Genomic DNA, 20,878 nt, shown 5'->3' on the forward strand with positions numbered 1-20,878 from the left:
GCCAACGGCCATACCATGTTGAATACACCGGTTCTCGTCCGATCACCGCAGTTAAGCAACATTGGGCGTGGTCAGTACTTGGATGGGTGACCGCTTGGGAACACCACGTGCCGTTGGCTCAATTCCCTTTTTACCAAGTTTCCCAGTCCCAGTACGACAACTTACTTTCAACTTTTGCCTCAGGCCAGCAGAAATTGCTTAAATCACGTTTTTTGTTACGTCTGAAACTAGCTAGACCTTTTGCTGCTCTTCGACCCCGTGTGGCTATACAGGAACGAAGCTTAGCGTAGTATTGCATTTCCTCCTAGGTGACCGGCCTAACCTGGCGGCGGCGACATCATTATTATTATTATTATTATTATTATTATTATTATTATTATTATTATTATTATTATTATTATTATTATTCGTGTCTCTCTCTCTCTCTCTCTCTCTCTCTCTCTGTGTGTGTGTGTGTGTGTGTGTGTGTGTGTGTGTGTGTGTGTGTGTGTGTGTGTGTGTGTGTGTCGACCTAGGGGACCCTTGCTGAGCCTAGCACCGCTTCCAATTACTCGTGCCAGGATTTTAACTTTCGTACCTCCTATCGTACGTCCCTATGTCTAAACTTGCTGTTCTTATTCTTTTAGGTTAGTGTAGCTTATCCTGCAGGCCTCTTATGGCACATAACATCATTCTACGTCCTATTTCTCCCAATATTAAGATTATTAAAGGGCGGAACGAGGCTTCCAAACTCCCCGCCCACCTTGAAAATCGCGAGGAAGGTGGTTTCCATGCAACGTCATCGACACTGTCGTGATTACAATGAAAGCCATGTCCTAGCAACCGACCGCGGCATTTAGCAGCCCCTCAAAGAGTCGAACAATTTCCTTTTATGTTCTTCCAGGTAAGTAGCTATTCAAATTACGACACGGTTCGGCAATAAGTTACAAGTTTGTAGTACGCTCGTGTCTCTCCCGGGCTTCCTTACGAACGGTAGGGCACCAGTGCAGTACAGTGGCCTACACACAGCCCGCTATCTTCGAAGTGCGTGTGTTGCGATGTAACGTAGTTTTGAAGCCTAGGAACTTGTAAAACTCTTTCATTTCTATCAAAGACGAGACGCCCTTCAAATAAGACTGAGAAGGTAACCTTTTGACGACAAGGGTTAGTTCAAAGAGTCGTGACGTTTTAGGTTAGGTGAAGGGAGGAAAGCACTCGTTTTTGTTGTTTGTACGTCAGCTGACCGATCTTTTGGCAAGTGATAAATTGAGTAGAACGAATCGGAACTCCGGATAGTTACTGTTACCGTCCTAGAATTAAAATTAGACCATTCTGAGCCCTACTTGACAGGTTCGACACCGGCTCACTCGCGTGATATTTCGATGGTCTGTAGATATGGGCGCATAAAAAGAACTCCTGCGGGACAAACTTCCGGCACCTCGGCATCTACGAAAGGCGTAAGATAATAGTGAACATAACCTTACTAGTAGTACCACCACCACCATTACTGCTACTAATACGACTATTACTTAAGGCAGTGGACAATTTCGAACTCAAGCAATAATGTGTCCATTTGCTGACCACCTGATCACTGCCTCTTGCCTTACTACTACAGGCTAGCGTTCAAGGAAAGAAAGAAAGAAAGAAAGAAAGAAAGAAAGAAAGAAAGAAAGAAAGAAAGAAAGAAATAAGTTACCGTTCTTCCCAAGTCAGGTTAGGATTTCTGCATCAGACACGGCTAGGGCTGATCGTGGATCTACTAATACCTAACATGCTCAATTGTGCACCGTTATATCATCACCAGTCGTGAAGTCACAGCTGCATCTTCTAATTACAGGGTAGATGCTACATATTTTGGGCAATATATAACCCAGGTTTGGCTTGGATAACCTAAAAATATTCAGGTACTGGGTCTGGCCTGGTTATATCAAGTGTCACCCTAGATCAGCAGGGCTAAGAATCATCAGGTCTCTGTCATGAATTTAAATGGCTTAGTACCCCTCATTATGGTGTACCTCTCTTCATATTTGAGGGAAGAGGAGTAAAACTTAAAACTTTATTGCCTGTCTTAAACCAACTGCTTTCTTTGGGGTATTGTCTAGCACAAACTTCTAAGGCGACCACATCACCCAGCCCGATGCTCGAATACTGCTTGGGCAGGGGTGTAGGTGGTGGTTAGTGGTTGCAAGAAGGGTCCTGGAAGGGAGGGATAATAAGCCAGTACGCCACTTGCTCTTAAGTCTGTACCTTTCATTATACGGTTTCATTAACTATTTTTTACACCTGCCCTGTAGTATGGTACCATTTAGTAAGAGGTCTCTAGAGTTTGGCCTAGTACAACCTTCAATGAAAGTAGTTTTCAGGAGTGGTTAGGTACCCCTATACTTACTTTCTTTCTTTCTTTCTTTCTTTCTTTCTTTCTTTCTTTCTTAGATTACAAGGTGTCGGTAAAACAGCTGATCGTTGCTTATGTACAAAAAAATGTTCATACATGGGCTTTCATTCGCTGAGGTAAATGATAATGATAATAATAATAATAATAATAATAATAATAATAATAATAATAATAATGGCAAGAACACAAAGGGTCCTTTTCTCTGCAGCTGATTTTTAGCATGAAGGACAGAGGCTGTCATGATGATGATGATTACCGAGTGATACCGTTAAGCTAAAACCCAGTAGGGGATTAATATTAACAGCAGGGAACGTTGTGCAGAATCATTCAGTAAAGATGTAATGGCAGGGGGGGGGGGAAGAGGGCGTTCAGTATAATACACCATCAACCCAAGTACAGTGCATATTTAGCTCTATGTTATGTTATGCTCTCTCTGCTCTCTGTACCTTTATTTGGCCCTACAACTTGTCTCACCAAGTGAAGGAGATCTTACACATAGTTACTGTACTGTACTTAATTTCACGCTGACTTCAACTGCTAGTAGGATACGCACGTCGAACCATGCAGAAACCTGCACGATTTCAAACGACTGCCGACTAGATAGCGACTAGGCCGAAGAAAGAAAGGGCATCTTATAAATCGAGAGCGACAATTCATTTTCGAGGTTAGGGTTACCGCATGGTTCTCTTAGCCAAAGAAATCATGAAACCATTTTGCGAGTAAAAACTGATGTTACCTGAATTTTGGATACAGTTATTACTACCATCATCATCATCATCATCATCATCATCATCATCATCATCATCATACGCTACTCTGTATGATGAAGGTGGGTAGCAAGATCGAGTCTCGGCGCGATCAGTTGGCTTCAAATTCTGCTTCACCTCGTTCAGAGTATACATATTCAAGGTAAAAACAAGAGCTTCTCTCAAAAAATAAACTCCTATTGAAGGGTCATTAAACACAACTTCTTCTTCTTCTTCTTCTTCTTCTTCTTCTTCTTCTTCTTATTATTATTATTATTATTATTATTATTATTATTATTATTATTATTATTATTATTATTATTATTATTTTCCTTTCTTTCTTTCTTTCTTTCTTTCTTTCTTTCTTTCTTTCTTTCTTTCTTTCAGGACCATTTAAGTGAGATGTTAGCTGTATGAGTGTTGCAGCACCTCAAACCTTTACATTTTTTCCTTGTAAGTTGTGGCAATGTCTTGCAGAGAAGTTTGTTGGGAAACCATGGTCCTTCCTTCCTTCCTTCCTTCCTTCCTTCCTTCCTTCCTTCCTTCTTTCCTTCCTTCCTTCCTTCCTTCCATCCATCCAATAAATCTGCTGAGTTGCTGTCTCAAAGGGTCTCTCATCCTAAAGAAATTTGACCGAAGGTAAGGGATGTTGCCAGGTCTATCAAACTGACAGACTTATCATCTCCTGGTACAGGAAATCTGTTCTTTGAAGAGTCTGGACTGACTGCCCCTTCCTCCGTCACGGTGTTCTCAATCCTGCCTTCGCAGCCCACTGGAGGCAGTAAGATACGACTCACAATGCCTCCATCCAGCAGGCGAGGGGTGAAGCCTCTCCTGAGGCGGTACAGGCTCTGTAGCGAACTGGAAATTTAATTATGCCCTAAGAAACATCTAGAGGTTCCCTTGGGCAGGCTGTCCCTTTTCCCAACCTGAGCTTTCGACCCCCGACAGGGGCTGAAAGCTGCTGGATGTGAGAGACTGTACAGAGTTGAGAGCCTTATAAATAGAGGCCTAAAGGCTAGGACTTTACGAGATTGGCGCTACCTGCAGGAAAGCAGGAGTCGAACGAGTCATGGAGGCTAGCTTCTAACTTATGTCCTTTATCCTGTAGGTCCTTTCAAGCAAAGCTACAAGAGGCAGATTACAGCAGGTCTGCTTCACTCTGTGGAAAACTACCTAAAGGCTGACTTGCCTTTGCTCTCACTCGGAAGGGGTTAGAGCCTGAGGATGGCCGTTCAGCTCCATTGCTAGAGGAAGGATTGGGCTTCCTTCAGGTAAGAGGGGGTCACTCCCGGGGGCGTCGCGACGACGACGGCCGCCCCTAAACGTCGGCATGGAGAGGCGGCTGGTGAAATGCTGCCCATCGAACGCACCTCCATCAGGACGCCCGAAGCAAGGTGACGAGTACTTCTGCCACCTGAGGAGCAGCGTCAAACCTTTGACTATCCCTTCCTAACCGAACCCTGATTGTAACCCACCCCTTAAAGACGCAGGGAGCACGAGAAAGGAGCTAGGAAGCACGTCCCCAACTTGTCGCCGCGCAACCCACCCGACAGCCAGCCACTGCTGTTTCCTGCGCGGTCCGAGTAGCCTGATACACTCAGATAACCAGGGGAGAGCGCGAACACATTCTGATCGTGACCATGGCTGACACAGCAACAGCATCGGCAGCATCTGCACCCGCCTCGGCTCCGGCCCAGGCGTCGCCCAAGAAGAGCAAGGCTTCTGCATCGAAGAAACCTCGCACCAAGCCTGCCCATCCGAAAACCTCCGAGATGGTGGGCAGTGCCATCAAGAGCCTAAAGGAACGAGGTGGATCTTCTCTGCAGGCTATCAAGAAGTACATCTCTGCCAACTACAAGGTGGACTCTGAGAAGCTGGCCCCTTTCATCAAGAAGTACCTGAAATCTGCCGTGGCTTCCGGAGAGCTGGTCCAGACCAAGGGGAAGGGAGCTTCAGGTTCCTTCAAGCTCGCTTCGGCTGCCAAGCCGGAGAAGGCCAGCGCAGCCCCTGTCAAGCGGTCCGCTGCCCCCAAGGAGAAGCGCATCCCCAAGGCGAAGAAGGCTGGTGGAGCCAAGGCTGCAGCCAAGAAAGCCATTTCCAAAAAGCCTGCTGAGAAGAAGAAGGCCGCTCCTGCTCCCAAACCCAAGCAGAAGGCTCCTTCCAAGGCTAAGAAGGCCGCCAAGGTGCCCACTAAGAAGCCTAAGGCACCTAAGCCTAAAAAGGCCGCTAAGCCCAAGGCCTCGCCTAAAAAGGCTCCAGCAAAAAGGAAGTGAGGACATTTCGTGTTCTTGCTTCCTTCTACACGCACCTCTTGCTCTCGTAAGAGCAGAGGAAAAACGGCCCTTATCAGGGCCATCAATTTTATTCCCCAAGAGAGCATATTATGTCAGTCACTGTCCAAGGCTGGAACCCTGGCCTCTCCTATCTCTGCCTCCTAAACAGGCTAGTTTGTCTCATTGCGGGGCGACTCACTCTTCGAATTTCATTATTATTGTACTTGACTACATTTTTCTTTATCCTTACTTACTGCACTTTTGCTGTTGCTGTTGTTGTTGTTATTATTATTATTATTATTATTATTATTATTATTATTATTATTATAACTATCACCTCCTAGATATTAATTAATGAATTATTGTACTCAGTACTCAAGATTATTATTATTATTATTATTATTATTATTATTATTATTATTATTTTCTGTTACTCTTAGATTTTTCCTTGAACCTAGAGGAACCACTAGCTTTTTTTTTTCTTTTCGTTTTCCTTCTATCCTAGACCAGAGAGACAATAACTACTCTTCTAGGAAATTTTGGTGGCCCTGAAAAGGGCCGTTTGGTAAAGCTCCAGCCATAAGACAAGCACCGGACTTAGGCACGTTCGCCACGGATGCGGCGGGCGAGCTGGATGTCCTTAGGCATGATGGTGACACGCTTGGCGTGGATGGCACACAAGTTGGTGTCTTCAAAAAGACCCACCAGGTAGGCCTCACTGGCCTCCTGCAAGGCCATGACAGCCGAGCTCTGGAAGCGCAGGTCGGTCTTGAAGTCCTGAGCTATCTCTCTCACCAGCCGCTGGAAGGGCAGCTTGCGGATCAGAAGCTCAGTGCTCTTCTGGTAGCGCCTGATCTCACGCAGGGCCACGGTGCCGGGCCTGTAACGATGAGGCTTCTTCACTCCTCCGGTGGCAGGCGCGCTCTTACGGGCAGCCTTGGTGGCCAGTTGCTTGCGCGGGGCCTTGCCTCCGGTAGATTTACGTGCAGTCTGCTTAGTACGGGCCATCACGTGCTCACTGTCGACTCGTCCCAGGAAGAATGGTGCGGGGGCTTGCTGCCCGGCTGTTTTATTGCTTCGCTTCCCCCACCCTCGGTAGCAGCTGCACTCCCATTGGCCGGGCGGTGCTGACGTCACCGGGGCCAGGCACTTTCAACAAAAGCGAGGGGTCGCGAGTGCCAGTCATCCTTCGTCGTGCAGCCACGGTAGAGAGCACATCGGAGAGACTAGCCCCGAGGCCTGGATATCCAGCCCACAGCCAGCAAGAGGAACTCATCGCCGCTAGCACTCGCTAGCCCCATACAGCCGAGGAGAAGCCCGCCTAGACGTCAGCCTCGCCGCTAGCGCTCGCTAGCTGCGCCCCAGCCAAGAAGACAACTGCAGTCAACGGTCACTTTAGTGACCACAGAGCTTATTTGTCAATACAGCTTGGTGTCCTGTGCGCGTGTCTTGCCTGTGGCGTAATCCACGTATAAAAAACTAGCCTGACACGACACAGGCAACAAGTTGAATACCCAGCCTGGTCCGCTACTGCGTTTGACCTTTCCAGTATTTCATCCTTACCTTTCCCAGCCTTCAACCAATAAATCCCAGCCAAGAAAAATCCCGCCATGCCTAACAAGCCACGATCCAGGAACAAGTCCGGTGGACTGAGTAGCTGGACCCCTGTTCCAGACCCTCCTAGAAACTACCAAACTAGGAGCAACACGTCCCGCGCCCGTTCCACCCCTAACCGCAGCCCCGCCTCGCAGCCCTCTTACAGGCTACCGTCCCCAGCTCTATCTCCCATACCAGAGCCCCAGACAAGCTACGACCCTACGTTTGATGAGGAAGGCTATTTTTACGAAAACTCTTTCTCCTTTAGGAGGGGAGGTCGAACTCCCCCTGAAACCAAGATAATTATCATTCCCCTTTACATCTCTGGATATGTGCCCCAGAATCGCGCTACAATCCTTGGCGCAATCAAGCATATCATTGAAACCCACATAGTCACAATAGAAGAGACTGACAGCGGAATACTATTGATTAAACCATTCCCAGAACATCTCACCCTCATCTTAGACATACTACTCTCCCTAAAGGATGTCCCCAAGCCTCTGGTACTGCACCCACTTGATTCTCATCCTGACCACAAATCCGATGACCCGAAAACAGAAGAAGAAGACAACGAAGAAGTAGACAACGAAGAAGAAGAAGAAGAATCGCAGGAAGAGGAACCTAGTTTCTGCGCCTGCGCAGTGCAAACTGACCCAACTCCATCTCTAGTGGACATCAGCCTTCAAACCGACCCAGCAATCACTTACCCTTCAGCTACCACACAAGTCCAGACTGACTCTGAAACTTCCCACTCTTCGGCTACCACACATGTACAGCCTAACCTGGAAAGCGCTGAAAATAATCCAACCACACCTGCAATAGAACCGGAGGCACCCCCTCCTGCAACCACTACATCCTCCGCCCCCGCTCGAAAGAGAACCGCACCTCGCTCAAAACCTGCTACCATTATCATGTGCTATAACTGTCTTCAACTGCACCACACTGCTGCCACCTGCACAAATGAGGTCCGCTGCAACAGGTGCGGCGACCATCACCATCACTCCACCTGCCCAGTCCCTCGAAAAGAGGCCATTTGCGCTAACTGCAAGGGCAACCACGCCGCATCCTATCCTGGGTGTCCATTCCTGAAAAAGGCACTCAAAGCCCAGTATATTGCAAATAAGCATCTACGTCACCAGCAACCTGCCAACCAACCACAACAACCATCACTACTCAGCCTAAAGATCCCACCACCTCCCGCTTACAACATACCACAACAACTCAACCCTCCTGCTATTGAGCTTCTCAAATGCCTTCTAACTCTCCTCACCACTGCAACGTAAAGCCACCATCTCCCGAATTCAAACCCATCCCCCGTAAATACTGTATGCTCCTGAAATACAAATCTGTCGCACGCCTACGAACTCCTACACACCTCAACCGTCTCCAAAGCCAACACCCTACCACCCTTCGTCAGCCAAATCTGATATATAATTCCCAAATCGAACCTGCCCTACCCTCCTGAAATACTGGAATATAGGGCTGAAATTACAATGCCACAAGATGGCATAGTCGACTGCAGAGAAGAACCAACGGAAGAACGAGGACAGCAAGTTGAACCAAGCAATTTCACCAACCAGTTGGCATGGGACAAAGGACCCAGAAAGGTCGGCGGTCCCACAAAAGATTCAAAACAAAACCACGAGACCCCCCTTCGGGGGGTCACGTGGTCTCGCACTTCAGAGAGAGCGAGTGCCAGCCGCATTCTAGCTCTGAACTCGCAGCTCTACTGATCTATCATGACCGGACGAGGCAAGGGAGGCAAGGGACTCGGCAAAGGAGGCGCCAAGCGTCACAGGAAGGTGCTCCGAGACAACATCCAGGGCATCACTAAGCCTGCCATCAGACGTCTCGCTCGCAGAGGTGGAGTCAAGCGTATTTCGGGACTTATCTACGAGGAGACCCGTGGCGTGCTCAAGGTATTCCTGGAGAACGTTATCCGGGATGCCGTCACCTACACCGAGCACGCCAAGAGGAAGACTGTGACCGCCATGGATGTCGTCTATGCTCTCAAGAGGCAGGGACGCACCCTGTACGGTTTCGGTGGTTAAGTCTCCTCCGAGCGTGCTCCCGTTTGTGAGCATGCAGTATTTAAAAAACGGCCCTTTTCAGGGCCACCACTTACCTCTCAAAAGAGCACAGAGTCCCACTTACAGTACTCCTCTAACGTAGCTTGCGCTATTCTCCCTCTCAAAACAGTCATCTCCCCGAAACCTGCACGGAAAAAAAAGCCCTCATTATCAGTTATGATGTCTACATTTTAATGCTAACAAGAGAAAACAAACATTATCTTCCTTGCCGTGCACATCTGATACACAAAGTATTGTAAATATACTACTTTAAGTATCCTTTCCTCTCTAGTTAAGTGTGTGTTCTTACATGCATAGGTCGGTAGTATCCAGCAGTCAAGAACAGAATTATACAGCATTAATGAAATGAAATCTATAATGTACTTCCTTCTTCCTTCCCTTCTGAAAATTAAATATTAAGAGGGGCCTGGAGCTACTTCACTCATTTCCCCCTTAAATAAATAACCTCAAAGGTAAGGCTATTCTTGTGCTCTCCTGGCTAATGTTACAGATGCCCTCATATTTGCAGTGTCTCATTATTGTTATTATTATCATTATTATTAGGAGAGTTGTCTGAACTGCTCTATCACTTCAGGATTTTTCCATACTTCTGTAAGATAGCTATACCAGCATGATAGACAAACAGCTCTTATCTTAAGGTGTTGGTGGCCCTGAAAAGGGCCGTTTATTTATATTTTTCCGGTGAGCCAACGCCCTGACCGAGAACAGGAACTTAAGCCTTCTTCTCAGTCTTCTTAGGCAGGAGCACTGCCTGGATGTTGGGCAGAACACCACCCTGGGCAATGGTCACTCCGGACAGCAACTTGTTCAACTCCTCGTCGTTACGGATGGCCAACTGTAAGTGACGAGGGATGATCCTGGTCTTCTTGTTGTCACGGGCTGCATTGCCCGCCAACTCAAGAACTTCAGCTGCCAGGTATTCCATGACTGCGGCCAGGTACACAGGAGCCCCAGCACCCACTCGCTCAGCGTAGTTTCCCTTGCGGAGGAGACGGTGGATACGGCCGACAGGGAACTGCAGGCCTGCACGGCTGGAGCGACTCTTGGACTTGCCCTTAACTTTTCCTCCCTTTCCTCGTCCTGACATGATGCTCTGCTGCTCTACTTCGAAAATGATAACAGACCACACGTCACAATGGATATGCGGGCGGAGCCCGGATCCTTTGTGCATTATAGCCCTTCGACCCGAAGGTCTTGAGTGCTGCTTTCGGCAAATTAAGTGAGGGACAGAACTGTGGTGTGGTAGGTGATGGCCATAGTAGGTGGAGGCCTAAGCAGGTAAATTCAGAACTGGTCAGGATATGACCTGCACCCGTGTGGGTGAAAAGAGGGAGTCCTGGACCACTGTGTAGTGAACCAGGGAAATCATAATTTCCCGTAAAGGGAGTAGATAGTTATTCATGATGGCGCTAGGCCGTGGAGGTGGATGATGGTCACCCATCCAAGGGATGACCACTCCCAATGTTGCTTAACTGTCTGAGTAGTATAGAGAATTGTGCTAGCGGAAAATGGGGGTGAGAGTAAGGGAGGAAGCCGGCAAGGGGGGACGGGGACGGGGTGCGTTGCTGTAAAGGGCACAGGGTCTCAGCTACTCAATCCACTGAGGGGGCCCTGTCGGAGGAGGGATTGGGAAGGTCCCTAGTAAGGAGAGGTCAGACCTGACAGGCACAAAGTCACGGAGGGATCGCGCCGCAGCGGCCCCCCGACAGCTGTGAGCTGTGGGAAGGTGGACCTCAACGTTACATGATGTCAGGGGCACCAGGATAAGTCCTCTAGCCATGCCCCCTCGGAAGACGGGTTGCCCCCCAGCAAGCCGCCGGCCCCCGCTTGTGAGAGGGGGGAGACCGGGAGCCCGCCAGGGCCATGCAGCCTTGGGGTTACATGGGTCGAGGGGGAATATCGGGGTGTGGTTCCATGACAAGGGAGGAGGAGGAGCGTTGGACGGGGGGGTCAAACGCACTTGGCGGACCGATCGGGGGGCTACCTGGCGCCTGAGTCGCAACAGGGATAGTATTTTAAAGTGGTTAGCGCCACGACAAGTCACGAACACAGGACACCAGGGAGCCAGACAAATTGCTCTTGGCAGATGGGAACAGGAAAGCTTGCTGGGCCGGAACGGACATTGTAGAGCCAGGGTAGACCACGCAGCGATTACTTGGAGTGAGAGAAACTTGATTGGTCGCTGGGTCAGTCAGGAGTGCTCTGGTTGGTCGTTGATCTTGATGGGCCAGCATGAATTGCTGGTACTGCTGGGGTAGATGTGAGAACAGGAGAGCTTCGTACTTGGCGGCCATCTTGTCGGGTGTCTTGACAGGGCTGGCCTTGGGTGCTGGCAGGCTGGCAGGAGCGACGGGGAACAACCACCCTTCCGAAGAAACGGGAGCCAAGGTGGAGAGGCTCCGTCCAGGCAGAGTGCTAGGCCTGGAATGAATGGCTCAATGGCTGGCTGGCTGCACTGAGGGCAATATGTCTGCGGCTGATTTAGTCCCCCTCCCCCCTGCCCCCGCTCCTGCACCTCAACCCTCTACGAGCGCTGCCCCCTCTCAGCCTCCTAGGCCTGATAGGGTCGCGGGTTCGACCCCAAATAACAATGAGACAGGGCAGAGCTCCTCTCAAGGAAACCAGGGCGAGGCCATGGATGTTTCGACCCCGAAAAAAGTCTCTGTTCCCCCTATAGTGGTGCATGATAAATCAGAATATCAGCGCCACTATAATTACTTGAGGACCCGCTGCACTGGAAATATCAGAGTCATCAATACTAGGGATGCTCTGAAATTCCACGCGGAAAATGAGCAGGATTACCAACTGTTGAAACAGTATTTCGAGGAGAACAACAAGAGCTTTTACACGCACCAGCTCGCGAGTAAAAGGCTCCTCAAAGTGATCATTCGGAATATTGTTTCAACAGTAGACGTGGACTGGGTTCGAGAGGAACTCATAGCACTCGGATATCAACCACAGGACGTGTATCAGTACACGCGACGTGATGCTACGTCCAAGAAAGTGATACCCTTGAGTGTTATGAGTGTAACACTCCCGAAGGATAAATTCTCCGAGACCATTTACTCACTCAAATATTTGTGTGGGTGTGCGGTCAAAATTGAGGCTTTTAGGGGCCGTGAAGGCCCATCTCAATGCTATCGATGCCAGCGGTGGGGGCACACCGCTAATTACTGTAAAATGCATAGGAGGTGCGTAAAGTGTGGTGAAAACCATGCAGCTGCTGCCTGCCCCCTAAACCCGGAGGCACCAGCTAAGTGCGCCAACTGCCAGGGCGAACACCCCGCCTCCTGGAGGGGATGCCAGCTGTTCCGGAACATTATGGAACAGAAAATGGTTAGGGAGGTCTTGAAAACCGAGAAGCGAAAGGTCCTCCCCCCCTCCCGCGAAGTTGATCCCAACTTCTCGTACGCAGCTGCTGCTGGAGGTGCCCAGGCGGCCCCCGCCCCTGCATCGAACCCTGCCCCCTCAGAGGAAGCGTCACCCATCTCCGACTTTTCGGGCATGAGTGACATTTTGAACCTTGTGAGGCAAATTAATTTTTCTAAACTGCTACCTATCATTAAAGACACGATGACCAAACTAAGGTCATGTGAAACAATGATAGACAAGATTGGAGTCCTGTTAAGTGCTGTTTTTCAGTACTTTTCAGAGCCCTAAAGAGGCTGTCATTGTTTGACTATGGACCTTAGGGTTTGTGCCTGGAATTGCAAGGGTGTTTCTGCTCAGAGATACGAACTCGAGTCGTTTATCTCTGAGCACAACATTGATATCCTCCTTCTAGGGGAAACATGGCTGAAACCCCATATGCCTTTCAAAATTAAGAACTTTGCGGTATACCGCAAAGATAGAGCTGACAGAGAGGGCGGGGGAGTGGCTGTGCTGATTAAGTCTAAGCTTACTCATCACGTCATCGACCCTCTCCCTCTTGGAGCTATTGAGTCTCTCGGTATCGAGATTAGACATGATAACTATCATTATCGAATTTTTGCGGCCTATCTCCCCCCCAAAGCTCCGCTTCACACGGCTGAGCTAGATATTTTACTTAATAATCAAAGCCATACGCCCTCTATCATTGGAGGCGACTTGAATTCCAAGCACACCGACTGGAACTCCAGGACTATTAATCCTAGGGGGAGAATACTCCAGCAACATTCACTTGATACTGACATCAGTGTATATGCCCCCACGGAGCCCACCTTCTATCCGGATAATGGTGGCCTACCTGATGTCTTAGATGTCGCAGTCACTAAGTATTACAACAGGGCTATTGATTTCTTAGTCCCTGACGAATTAAATTCGGATCATAAACCCATCATTTTCAATCTTACCTGGGTTAGGCTTGAAGAGCCGTCACTTCCTGTACCTAAATTAAATCTTGACTACCACAAATTCACGTGGCATGTCAACAAAAATTTGAAAACCTTTCCGGTCACCAGCGAGAATGATGTGGACCGTGCGATTGCGCACCTTAATAATAAGGTCAGCAATGCACGGAAATACATCATTCGAGCAGCCAAAATTAATAATAATAATAATAATAATCGTTCTCAGCACTGTCCTGGTTCTGAGGATGATACCACACCGGATCTCCTTAAGGATTTGATCCAAATTAAAAATAGATACAGGAAGAGATGGCAACGATTCCGGGACCCCGCTGACCGGGCGGAATACCAGGAATTAGCCCGCGAAGTCCGCAATCGCTTGCTGGAGCGTAAGATTGAAAGATGGGAGGAGTTCTGCCGACATCTTTCTGAGCATGAGTCAGAACGCGACTTTTGGCGTGTCACTCGCGGTCTGACTCGAACCCAGGAACCCCGGCGTGCCATCCACGGCCGGCACGGCCTGGTGTTCTCCCCTTATGACAAAGCTGAGGCTTTTGCGGATACTATTGAAAGCCAGTGCGTAACTCACAACTTAGCTGACGATGACGATGACGATGACGAACGACGGACCCGTGAGATACGCAGAAAAGCCTTGGCTTTCGAAAGACAATGGACACCTGACTTTAACGTACCTGACTTCCAGCCTCGCGAGGTTCGCAGGGCTATTAAAAATTTAAACGAGAAGAAGTCTCCCGGTGATGACAGGGTTACAAATAAAGAAATTAAGTCACTGCCATACAGGGCAGTAATTTTCTTAGCTACCATTTTTTCGGCCTGCATAAAACTGGGATACTTCCCTGACGTCTGGAAGACTGGAAAAATGATAGTCTTCCCGAAGCCAGGGAAGGATAAATTATTCCCTCAAAATTATCGTCCGATAACCCTGTTATCACATATCTCTAAGATATTCGAGAGACTTCTTCTCTCACGCCTCAATGGATACCTAAGCACCCGCAACATACTGCGACCTGAGCAGTTTGGGTTCAGGTCCAGGCGCAGTGCCCCCCTTGCGGCGCTGCGCCTGACACAGTATGTCACAAGGTCGTTCAATATGCGCCGTAGCGTGCCAGCAGTATTTTTCGACGTAGAGAAAGCTTTCGACACTGTCTGGCACGATAATTTAATAGTGAAACTTCTGGAACTATATCAAGTTCCTACATACCTAGTCAAAATTATTCAGTCATATTTGACTAACAGGAAATTTTATATTTCCTGTGAAGGGGAGCAATCTACCCCTCGGGCACTCAGAGCTGGAGTCCCACAGGGTGGAGTGCTGAGCCCCACTCTCTACGGCCTATATGTGAACGATCTTCCCACACGAGACGGAGTAGAGATCCAGCAGTATGCGGATGACATAGCCATTTACATCGGCATGAAACGAAATGACTATGCCGTCCGACGACTGCAACAATGGATCGATTCCTTCTGGGAGTGGTGTCTCCGGAACAAGGTGAAAATAAATGCGGACAAAACACAGGCAATTGTTTTCACCCGGCGCCGGCCTAACCTTGATCGCCTCACTATTAATAACGTCCCCGTGTCTTGGACTAACCAAATTAAATACCTTGGCCTAATATTGGACAGAACTTTGTCCTGGAGATACAATATAGAACAGGCCCGGCAGCGTGCCACGGCACGGATGAAAGCACTGAGACCTCTGCTAGGCAATAAATATATCTCTACCACCATCAAGAGAAATATTTACCTAGCATGTATTAGGCCCATCCTGCTGTATGGCTGCGAGGCCTGGGGCTATATTGCCAAGACTCCGCTTTCCAAATTACAAACCTTTCAGAATAAGACACTACGAATGATGACCAGAGCACCATATCTGAAATCTAACAAGAGGATACGGGCTGAGCTTCGTATCCCCACACTTAGATCTCAGATAAATAAAATAGTGAGGATGACCAGGGCTAGGATCCTCTCGAACCTATCAGAGGACCCTGGTATTCTTTTATTAAAACGGATCATGAGGACCAAGAAGCCGCGGACTCGCCTGAAGTACCGTGGCCCTTGGATCACTTATGATCTGTTTTAAAATTCGAACCTGCCAACCCTTTCGGCCTTTTGCAAATTAATACCAATGACCCACTAAATTACGTCAAAATTTTTCCCCTGTTAAGTGCCGTTTGTTAAGAAGGACCCAATTTCCTAGTAAATTACTCTCTTGAGCACAAACTAGTAGCGATGAGGGGGTTTCTTCTCTGACGATAGGCCCTTGGTCTATCTGACAGATTGCTTTATCCCCCACCAGTGTAGCGCGAACAGAGACTTCCTGCCTCATCGGCAAACCTTGGAAACAGATGAGTAGGGGGGCATTATTTTCGCCCCGGGGCTCCCATCCACTGGCCATCAACAAAAAAAAAAAAAAAAAAAAAAAAAAAAAAAACCGCAAAATTTACTTTCTAGGAGACATCCGAGACAACCATGCCACCCAAGACAAGCGGAAAGGCAGCCAAGAAAGCCGGCAAGGCCCAGAAGAACATCTCCAAGGGAGACAAGAAGAAGAAGCGCAAGAGGAAGGAAAGCTATGCCATCTACATCTACAAGGTGCTTAAACAGGTACATCCTGATACTGGCATCTCCAGCAAGGCGATGAGCATCATGAACAGCTTTGTCAACGACATCTTCGAGCGCATCGCCGCTGAGGCTTCCCGTCTGGCCCACTACAACAAGCGCTCCACCATCACCAGTCGGGAGATCCAGACTGCCGTCCGCCTCCTGTTGCCCGGTGAGCTGGCCAAGCACGCCGTCAGTGAGGGTACCAAGGCAGTTACCAAATACACCAGCTCCAAGTAAGGTGCCAGGTTTTCTGCCTTGCTGCATTCTTAACAAACGGCCCTTTTCAGGGCCACCACACCTTTAAAAAAAAGAGCAGCATCTGTTAGCCTTGTTATCAACTCCACTCTGATTTTATCTATCTGTCCTACTTCATATACATCGAAAGACAGTGCAAAACATTCAAATCATAAGCTAACGAGGGAAGAACTACTACTACTACTACTACTACTACTGCATTACCTTATTGCTAAAAATCCTCCTGCTTTGTCCTTTACAATGAAAACCAGACCAACCCCCATGGCACTACAGCCCCTAAGCAAGCAGGCTGAGTGGACCTCAAAGCAGCCATTAGAACGAGGTAAAATTCCTTTGCCTGGCCGGGAATTGAACCCGGGCCCCCCAGCTACGAGGCAGGCACGCTGCCCCTGCGCTACAGCGCCGGCCCCTTCACAACCACCTTCAGTAATTATTATTATTATTATTATTATTATTATTATTATTATTATTATTATTATTATTATTATTATTATTACAACCCTAGACACTTCCCGTGTGTGTGTGCGCGCGCGCGCCAGCGCGCGCGTTTTTTTGGGGTTAGGTTACGAGAAGTGGGGTTAAGTCGAGTTAGGTTACGTTTCGCCGCGGAGCGCGACAACCACCCGCGCCCGCTCCGCGACGGCGACCTCCGAGCACACCCCTGCACCATTGCCAACGCCCCCGCGCCACAAAGACCTCCAGGAAACTCGCTTTGCGGTTCGTATGGACGTTTCAAGCTCCGTTCTCTCGCCAACGGCCATACCATGTTGAATACACCGGTTCTCGTCCGATCACCGCAGTTAAGCAACATTGGGCGTGGTCAGTACTTGGATGGGTGACCGCTTGGGAACACCACGTGCCGTTGGCTCAATTCCCTTTTTACCAAGTTTCCCAGTCCCAGTACGACAACTTACTTTCAACTTTTGCCTCAGGCCAGCAGAAATTGCTTAAATCACGTTTTTTGTTACGTCTGAAACTAGCTAGACCTTTTGCTGCTCTTCGACCCCGTGTGGCTATACAGGAACGAAGCTTAGCGTAGTATTGCATTTCCTCCTAGGTGACCGGCCTAACCTGGCGGCGGCGACATCATTATTATTATTATTATTATTATTATTATTATTATTATTATTATTATTATTATTATTATTATTATTATTATTCGTGTCTCTCTCTCTCTCTCTCTCTCTCTCTCTCTCTCTGTGTGTGTGTGTGTGTGTGTGTGTGTGTGTGTGTGTGTGTGTGTGTGTGTGTGTGTGTGTGTGTGTGTGTGTGTGTGTGTGTGTGTGTCGACCTAGGGGACCCTTGCTGAGCCTAGCACCGCTTCCAATTACTCGTGCCAGGATTTTAACTTTCGTACCTCCTATCGTACGTCCCTATGTCTAAACTTGCTGTTCTTATTCTTTTAGGTTAGTGTAGCTTATCCTGCAGGCCTCTTATGGCACATAACATCATTCTACGTCCTATTTCTCCCAATATTAAGATTATTAAAGGGCGGAACGAGGCTTCCAAACTCCCCGCCCACCTTGAAAATCGCGAGGAAGGTGGTTTCCATGCAACGTCATCGACACTGTCGTGATTACAATGAAAGCCATGTCCTAGCAACCGACCGCGGCATTTAGCAGCCCCTCAAAGAGTCGAACAATTTCCTTTTATGTTCTTCCAGGTAAGTAGCTATTCAAATTACGACACGGTTCGGCAATAAGTTACAAGTTTGTAGTACGCTCGTGTCTCTCCCGGGCTTCCTTACGAACGGTAGGGCACCAGTGCAGTACAGTGGCCTACACACAGCCCGCTATCTTCGAAGTGCGTGTGTTGCGATGTAACGTAGTTTTGAAGCCTAGGAACTTGTAAAACTCTTTCATTTCTATCAAAGACGAGACGCCCTTCAAATAAGACTGAGAAGGTAACCTTTTGACGACAAGGGTTAGTTCAAAGAGTCGTGACGTTTTAGGTTAGGTGAAGGGAGGAAAGCACTCGTTTTTGTTGTTTGTACGTCAGCTGACCGATCTTTTGGCAAGTGATAAATTGAGTAGAACGAATCGGAACTCCGGATAGTTACTGTTACCGTCCTAGAATTAAAATTAGACCATTCTGAGCCCTACTTGACAGGTTCGACACCGGCTCACTCGCGTGATATTTCGATGGTCTGTAGATATGGGCGCATAAAAAGAACTCCTGCGGGACAAACTTCCGGCACCTCGGCATCTACGAAAGGCGTAAGATAATAGTGAACATAACCTTACTAGTAGTACCACCACCACCATTACTGCTACTAATACGACTATTACTTAAGGCAGTGGACAATTTCGAACTCAAGCAATAATGTGTCCATTTGCTGACCACCTGATCACTGCCTCTTGCCTTACTACTACAGGCTAGCGTTCAAGGAAAGAAAGAAAGAAAGAAAGAAAGAAAGAAAGAAAGAAAGAAAGAAAGAAAGAAATAAGTTACCGTTCTTCCCAAGTCAGGTTAGGATTTCTGCATCAGACACGGCTAGGGCTGATCGTGGATCTACTAATACCTAACATGCTCAATTGTGCACCGTTATATCATCACCAGTCGTGAAGTCACAGCTGCATCTTCTAATTACAGGGTAGATGCTACATATTTTGGGCAATATATAACCCAGGTTTGGCTTGGATAACCTAAAAATATTCAGGTACTGGGTCTGGCCTGGTTATATCAAGTGTCACCCTAGATCAGCAGGGCTAAGAATCATCAGGTCTCTGTCATGAATTTAAATGGCTTAGTACCCCTCATTATGGTGTACCTCTCTTCATATTTGAGGGAAGAGGAGTAAAACTTAAAACTTTATTGCCTGTCTTAAACCAACTGCTTTCTTTGGGGTATTGTCTAGCACAAACTTCTAAGGCGACCACATCACCCAGCCCGATGCTCGAATACTGCTTGGGCAGGGGTGTAGGTGGTGGTTAGTGGTTGCAAGAAGGGTCCTGGAAGGGAGGGATAATAAGCCAGTACGCCACTTGCTCTTAAGTCTGTACCTTTCATTATACGGTTTCATTAACTATTTTTTACACCTGCCCTGTAGTATGGTACCATTTAGTAAGAGGTCTCTAGAGTTTGGCCTAGTACAACCTTCAATGAAAGTAGTTTTCAGGAGTGGTTAGGTACCCCTATACTTACTTTCTTTCTTTCTTTCTTTCTTTCTTTCTTTCTTTCTTTCTTAGATTACAAGGTGTCGGTAAAACAGCTGATCGTTGCTTATGTACAAAAAAATGTTCATACATGGGCTTTCATTCGCTGAGGTAAATGATAATGATAATAATAATAATAATAATAATAATAATAATAATAATAATGGCAAGAACACAAAGGGTCCTTTTCTCTGCAGCTGATTTTTAGCATGAAGGACAGAGGCTGTCATGATGATGATGATTACCGAGTGATACCGTTAAGCTAAAACCCAGTAGGGGATTAATATTAACAGCAGGGAACGTTGTGCAGAATCATTCAGTAAAGATGTAATGGCAGGGGGGGGGGGGGGAAGAGGGCGTTCAGTATAATACACCATCAACCCAAGTACAGTGCATATTTAGCTCTATGTTATGTTATGCTCTCTCTGCTCTCTGTACCTTTATTTGGCCCTACAACTTGTCTCACCAAGTGAAGGAGATCTTACACATAGTTACTGTACTGTACTTAATTTCACGCTGACTTCAACTGCTAGTAGGATACGCACGTCGAACCATGCAGAAACCTGCACGATTTCAAACGACTGCCGACTAGATAGCGACTAGGCCGAAGAAAGAAAGGGCATCTTATAAATCGAGAGCGACAATTCATTTTCGAGGTTAGGGTTACCGCATGGTTCTCTTAGCCAAAGAAATCATGAAACCATTTTGCGAGTAAAAACTGATGTTACCTGAATTTTGGATACAGTTATTACTACCATCATCATCATCATCATCATCATCATCATCATCATCATCATCATACGCTACTCTGTATGATGAAGGTGGGTAGCAAGATCGAGTCTCGGCGCGATCAGTTGGCTTCAAATTCTGCTTCACCTCGTTCAGAGTATACATATTCAAGGTAAAAACAAGAGCTTCTCTCAAAAAATAAACTCCTATTGAAGGGTCATTAAACACAACTTCTTCTTCTTCTTCTTCTTCTTCTTCTTCTTCTTCTTATTATTATTATTATTATTATTATTATTATTATTATTATTATTATTATTATTATTATTATTATTATTATTATTATTTTCCTTTCTTTCTTTCTTTCTTTCTTTCTTTCTTTCTTTCTTTCTTTCTTTCTTTCAGGACCATTTAAGTGAGATGTTAGCTGTATGAGTGTTGCAGCACCTCAAACCTTTACATTTTTTCCTTGTAAGTTGTGGCAATGTCTTGCAGAGAAGTTTGTTGGGAAACCATGGTCCTTCCTTCCTTCCTTCCTTCCTTCCTTCCTTCCTTCCTTCCTTCTTTCCTTCCTTCCTTCCTTCCTTCCATCCATCCAATAAATCTGCTGAGTTGCTGTCTCAAAGGGTCTCTCATCCTAAAGAAATTTGACCGAAGGTAAGGGATGTTGCCAGGTCTATCAAACTGACAGACTTATCATCTCCTGGTAC

General features: G+C 47.3%; 2 non-coding genes across 2 annotated transcripts; both read left to right on the forward strand.

The window, feature by feature from the left end:
* Positions 1-119, forward strand: LOC137500641 (5S ribosomal RNA). Its single transcript, XR_011018149.1, has one exon. It is a non-coding gene; the product is annotated as a 5S ribosomal RNA (ribosomal RNA).
* Positions 120-17,036: 16,917 nt separating this feature from the next.
* On the forward strand, positions 17,037-17,155 carry LOC137500642 (5S ribosomal RNA). The gene has a single exon (XR_011018150.1). It is a non-coding gene; the product is annotated as a 5S ribosomal RNA (ribosomal RNA).
* Positions 17,156-20,878: the final 3,723 nt, after the last annotated feature.

Source organism: Anabrus simplex, chromosome 4, assembly GCF_040414725.1.
Source record: "Anabrus simplex isolate iqAnaSimp1 chromosome 4, ASM4041472v1, whole genome shotgun sequence".
Taxonomy (NCBI): domain Eukaryota; kingdom Metazoa; phylum Arthropoda; class Insecta; order Orthoptera; family Tettigoniidae; genus Anabrus; species Anabrus simplex.